Here is a 6256-nt window from a genome sequence, read left to right as displayed (position 1 = left end):
TTGAATGATAGTATGCTTAAATTCTTGTTGTTTAGTATGGGTGAATTCTTAGTAAAAATGAAATTTCTGTTACATGATGAAACGAGTGATCAAAATCATGTGTTCAAACCTGGAACACATCTTCCTAAGTTATTACCGAGTAAAAGTGAGCATCGTAATTCCATTCTGAATAAATGTATTGAACTTGCTTATCATCTTCGAATTTTATCTTCATTTTCGAAAATAAAGCCTGTGAATGTTGTTATCTTGCAAAATCAAAATCAGATTTTTGATTCTGGAGGTTCTTTTACATTGTGGTACACGAGATTCGAACATGTTCTACATGATAATGACTTTGAATTGTTTCCTGATCCTTTTATAATGTCGACTATAAAACTCTCAAGTCAATTTAAATTGATTAGAGAAAACCTTGTTTTTGACCCCGAAGACCTTTGTTCTATAGCTTTGATCAAGAGGTTTGAGAAACAGAATGTTGTTAACTCTTGAATGTTATGTGATTTTGGTTTGACTCCTTTGGTAAACTTTTTGATTCAATACGGAAAGGTAAGTTCGATTTCTATTTTTGATCTCGGCATTATTTTACATGCTCAATTTTTGAATGAGATTTCAAGAACTTCTTTTGAGCATATAAATTATCTTGTCACTAATTTCTTTCTTTATCATGTAGGTGACAAGTTGAGAGGTCATTCTCCTAAAGAGGGAGGGTATGTAAATGACATATTTTCCTTTCGAGCTATATGTGAATTCCAGGTTATTGGCAGCAACTTTGCCAACTTCATCAACCAAGGGGGCTATGACTTTGAAAGATTCTTCGCGAGCAAGTGGCCCAATTTGAGGACAAATCGTCTTCAAGAGGGAGGGTATGATGCGAACCCAGTCGCATCATGTTTTGACACAACTCGCCGACATCAGAATTGGCCTAAACTTGAAGGGCCCAAGTGCAAGATGAAACATCTCATTGGCCTGATTGATTATTGGGCCAATGTTTTGAAGGACTTTTTAATTTAATACAGTTTTATTTAAATTAATAAGTTTGCATATTTTTAATTTTTAGACTTGCACTTTGTGTGTGTTCTGCATTTAATAAAGTTATGCGTTATGTAACTTCCATGCTAGTTAAGTATGCATCATAAATAATGACATGCATTATGTAACTTCTATATTAGTTTAAGCCTGCATCATTAAATTAGGTCTTGCATTAAGTAACCCATTTGTTCATTTAGTTTGCATTTCAAACCATGCATTTAAGCATCTTAGTTTAATAAATGAGTTGTTGGACATTTATTCAACTCATCTTAGTTTAATTAATAAGTGTTTTTGTTGAACTTTATTTAATAAGTGTTGTTCTTAATTAATCTCGTTACTAGGATTATTTATTGATGCATGAGTTTAAGTTTATTTATTTATGCTTCTTTAATTAACTAGTTGCTGGAATAATTGATGCATATGTTTAGCTCATTTATTTAAGTTAAGTGTTTATCTTTGATATGTTTAATTAGTGTTTAAATATGTTTAATAAGTTTAATTTAATATGTTTATTGCAGGTGTCTCTTCAGCTAATAACCGCTACAATTCAAGGCTGCTACAAATTAAATAAAGTGGTTGTTCAAGGCATTTTTCAATTACAAAGTAAAGGGGCTGTTACAAAGGAGGTTTATACATCATTTAAGGAGGTTTTAAGAAGCATTATATCATCTATTTAATTTCGACAGTAACCTTTTAAACTACCAGCCTGTTTTTGCCATTTCAAAGGTTAATTCAAGCATTCAGATACCATTAAGGAGCTGGTTAATAAGTTGGTGTCTATTGGGCTGGCCAAGGGCTAACTCAAGAGTCATTTTTCAAGCAATTAAAGTCATTCATTCAGCTGAATTGAAGTGAATCCAAGAATGGAGTTATTTGGCTCAAGAATGTGAAAAGACTTACGTTTTATTTCAGTTTTTAAATGGCACATTAAGTTGAATGTTTGTGACCATTCGGTTAGCCTATTTTAGCATTATAAATAGATGAAATCAGCCTTTGTAAAGAGACTAGAGACTTTTGCTGAATTTATGCTAAATTTGAGTATTGTGAGTTATCCAATTCTCTTTGACTCTTTTGGAACTGATCTGACTTATCAAGCATAGCTTGTGGCGTCTATCATTTCCTTTGTTTACCGAACTTATCACCTTTTGGTGTCGTGTTCATTATACCTTTGGTTCCTATCACATTTGATAGTGGGTCAAGGTTCTTTACTGTTTTCCTATACCGTTATTCACCAAGAGCTACTTTGAGACTCGGGTCAACAATCTCTATTGTTGGTTCATTTTCTGCCCTTAGCCGAATTTTCCATTCGTTGCTAAACCTATTTCCTTTTTAAACTTTTGTTTGTGACCTTTCTTCTATTTTGTAGAAACGAACTTAGCCTTACTCAAATTTACGATAAGGTAATTTCTACGACTCGAATCATTCCGAAATGAGTTCGTATCAATGACTTTGGTAAGTTGGCATTTGACAACATACATCGAACCTTCTCCATGATCATTCTGTTTATTCGTTCTATTACGTCGTTTTGCTGTGGAGTTTAACGAACTGTCAAGTGTCTCACGATCCCTTCTGACTTGCACAGTTTATTAAACTCATCAGAACAAAACTCTAAGCCATTGCCTGTGTGGAGGTACTTTATTTGTTTTCCCGTCTGTTTTACAATCATAGTTTTGAAATACTTAAATGTAGAAAACACATCATTTTTTTGCTTTAGGAAGAACACCCAAACTTTTCAGGAAAAATCATCAATAAAAGTTAGCATGTAATTAGCTCCACCTCTCGAAGGCACTCTAGATGGCACCCACAGATCAGAATGAATATACTCTAACATTCCGTTCGTGTTATGGATTTCTCTGGTGAATCAAACTCTCTTTTGCTCCCCAAAAATACAGTGCTCATAGAACTTCAGTTTGCAAATTTTGTGCCCATTAAGAAGTTCTCTTTTGCTCAATTCTTCCATGTTATTCTCACTCATATGCCCTAGGCGCATGTGCCAAAGTTTAGTAATATCATCATTTGACAAGGAAAAGGAAGCGACAATTGCATCACTAGTAACAGTAGAACCCTACAGAACATATAACTTGGCAGTATTTCTTTGCCATTTCATCACAACAAGGGAACCTTTGAAAATCTTCAAAATCCCACTTTCAACTGTGTATTTGTACCCTTTTGAATCAAGAGTACTCAACGAAATGAAATTTCTCTTCAATTCTGGAACATGTTGTACGTCACTAAGTTTTCTGACAACACCATCAAACATCTTAACTTTAATTGTTCCAACACCTACAATTTTACAAGAAGCATTATTTCTCATCAAAATAACACCTTCAGACACTGTTTCGTTAGTTTTAAACCAAGCTCGATTGGGACTCATATGGAAGGTGCAGCCCGAATCAATTATCCACTCATTGCTCACTTTAGAATTGTTGACAAAAGTGACTAGAAGTTCACCATCACTGTAGTCTTCTACAACATCAACTTCACATAAATTTTCTGGTTGTTTTCTCTTTTGATTCGCAGCCTCCCTTTTGATCTTATTCTGTAGCTTATAGCACTCAGATTTAATATGCCCTTTCTTCATGCAGAAGTTACAAGTTTTACCTCTATTTGAAGACTTCGATCTACCTTTAAATTTACCACGAGGATTCTGTTCTTGTATCTTTCCACGATCATCATCAGCATTCTGATCTTGTCTCTCATGAACAATGAGACCTTCTCATTGAGAGTCGATTTTAACCACAATATACTTCATCTTATCATACGAGGTCAAAGAGTCATAAACCTCATCAACTGTGAGAGACTCGCAGCTATATAAAATCATGTATCTAAATGTTGAATAAGATGAGGGCAACGAACAAAATAAAATCAACCCTAGATCTTCCTTATCATACTGAACCTCCATGGCCTCCAAGTTTGAGAGAGTTTCTTTATGTTAAGTGTTCGTGCACAGACGCACCTTACTCCAAACGATGAGCATAAAGATGCTGTTTTATATGCAACTTGCTGGTTAGAGTTTTCGACATACATAGCCTCTTTCATAATCCAGCAGCGGTCTTCTCCTTCTTCACGTCCTGTAAAATTTCGTTAGACAAATAGATCTGTGACTGTGTTAACGTCTTTCGATCCTTGCGCTTCTTTTCTTCCACCGGCAATGTCGAAGGCATCTTATCTACCCCTAGAAGGGCTTCCTCTAAGTCCATCTGAGCAAGAACTGCCCGCATCTTTATCTGCCACAACGCGAATCTGGTGTTGCAATCCAACAGTGAAATTTCATACTTCAATGATGCCATTACCGTGATTAAGATGAACAACTCGGAAGCTTTGATACCAATTTGTAAAAATAGAATGTCTGTAAAAATAATATATCGCAAAGAAAAGAGAAATAAAAATAAAGAACACACAGATTTTTACGTGGAAACCCTTTCGGGAAAAAACTACGGGCAGAGGAGAAGAAAATTCACTATGTCAATTTCGAATTATTATAAGAGGCGTAGACTATGTCTATTTGTAGGCTTGTAAAAACTATATTCTAGTAAGAGTGTAGTAATATTGAAACATATTATTCTAATCAATATCAAATAGATAGAGTTTAATAAGGTTTAAAAAACCTTATTCTAAAATAAAATAAAAGAAGTGTAGTTCTATAGGGATTTTACTTTTATTTTATTTTACCACTGTATTTTATTTAAATAAGGATTCGAGTCACTTAATTCTAACAATGTGCAAATATAAAAATAAATGGGGAAGCCAAAAATATTGTGATAGGGTGGAGATAAAATTTAAAAATTTTAAAGATAAAATGAAAAAAAATTATATTAAAATAAACTAAACTGAATTTTTGTATGTAAGAGGAGCTAAAATTATAGTTTTTATTTTCATGTAGGAAAAAATTTGAAAAAGATTATATTGAATTATTAATTTAGAAGGGACTAAAGTTGCAATTGCACCATTAATAAGGGGACAAGGCGCCTGGCATACACCCTGAAGACAAAAAGGTAGGTCTACACAGTATTGATTACTCTGATCTTCATTAATGGTTTCAAATGCTTTTGCGGAAGTATCTGTTTTATCGCTCATAATTTTGGAATGCTCGACAAACTTAGAGGTGTTAATCGCCGGACGGGTCACACCGTCTGATCCGTTTTAAACTGGTTTTCGGTTTAACTTTTCTAAAATTTCAGGTTGAATCGGTCCAGTCTAATTTATTATTAAAAAAGTTAAATGTATAAAAAAATGTTATTATTATTATTTTTAAATAATAAATGACTTTAAAATTTCTTTTTGGAATCAGACGTAACACATCTATCTACAAAGAGATGTCAAAATCATCTGATAGAATTAGACTTGGGGTAATTTTTTAAAAATAAAAAATAATTATATGAGAAATAAAAATAGGATATTTAATATTTCTATTTTGATTATTGAATTCCCAAAATTTTCAATTTATCTTAAATTATATTAATAAAGTTGTTAACTGTATAGCTAAGACAGATAGAGGTAAAACTGATCAATTTATTATTCTGCTTTATCTACCGTATTATGTGCGAGGCTAGTTGGAAGAATATACTAGACAGTCACTTTTGACCGTTGATGAATTACACTAAAATTGCAGTAGTCCTGTTCTAAGTTTATATTCTACCAAAAAAATTACATTATTATTTTAAAAACTTTAGCACAACCTTTAAACATTCTATCAAATTTGTATTAATTCTAAAAATTAAATATATATAACTGAAAAAAAATAAAAATACATAAAAAAAATTTATTTTTTAATTAAAAATTATGTAAAAAGGAAAAATGCATGAATATTTTAAAAATAAAAAAAATTATATAAGATTATAATATATTCAAAAAATACAGTTAATATATAAAAAAATCAATTACATTATATTTAAACAAACCCTTATTTTCTAATTAAATAAGTTCATAATCTATGAACTTTATCCATAAAATCTTTAATTTTAATAAAAAAAATTCCTTTTCTTTTATTTTTACACATTTCATGATTTAATCTATGCTCAAAAGTGTAAAAAAAAAAACAAATAGCGTCAAGCAAAAAAAATAAGTATGAGATTAAACACTCAAACATAACACTAAATTAATTACATAGCAACATTTTGTGCAAAAGAAACACACGTAGATTTGTCCATATCAATAAAGGTGTGAACCATCATGGGAGGGGCTTCAAGGACTTGCAAGTTGTCTTTCTCGATCAAGGTTTGTTTAGCTA

This window comes from Gossypium hirsutum, chromosome D10 (genome assembly GCF_007990345.1).
Source record: "Gossypium hirsutum isolate 1008001.06 chromosome D10, Gossypium_hirsutum_v2.1, whole genome shotgun sequence".
Lineage (NCBI taxonomy): Eukaryota > Viridiplantae > Streptophyta > Magnoliopsida > Malvales > Malvaceae > Gossypium > Gossypium hirsutum.
The sequence above is the reverse complement of the archived record's forward strand: the minus strand, read 5'-3'. Positions refer to the sequence as shown.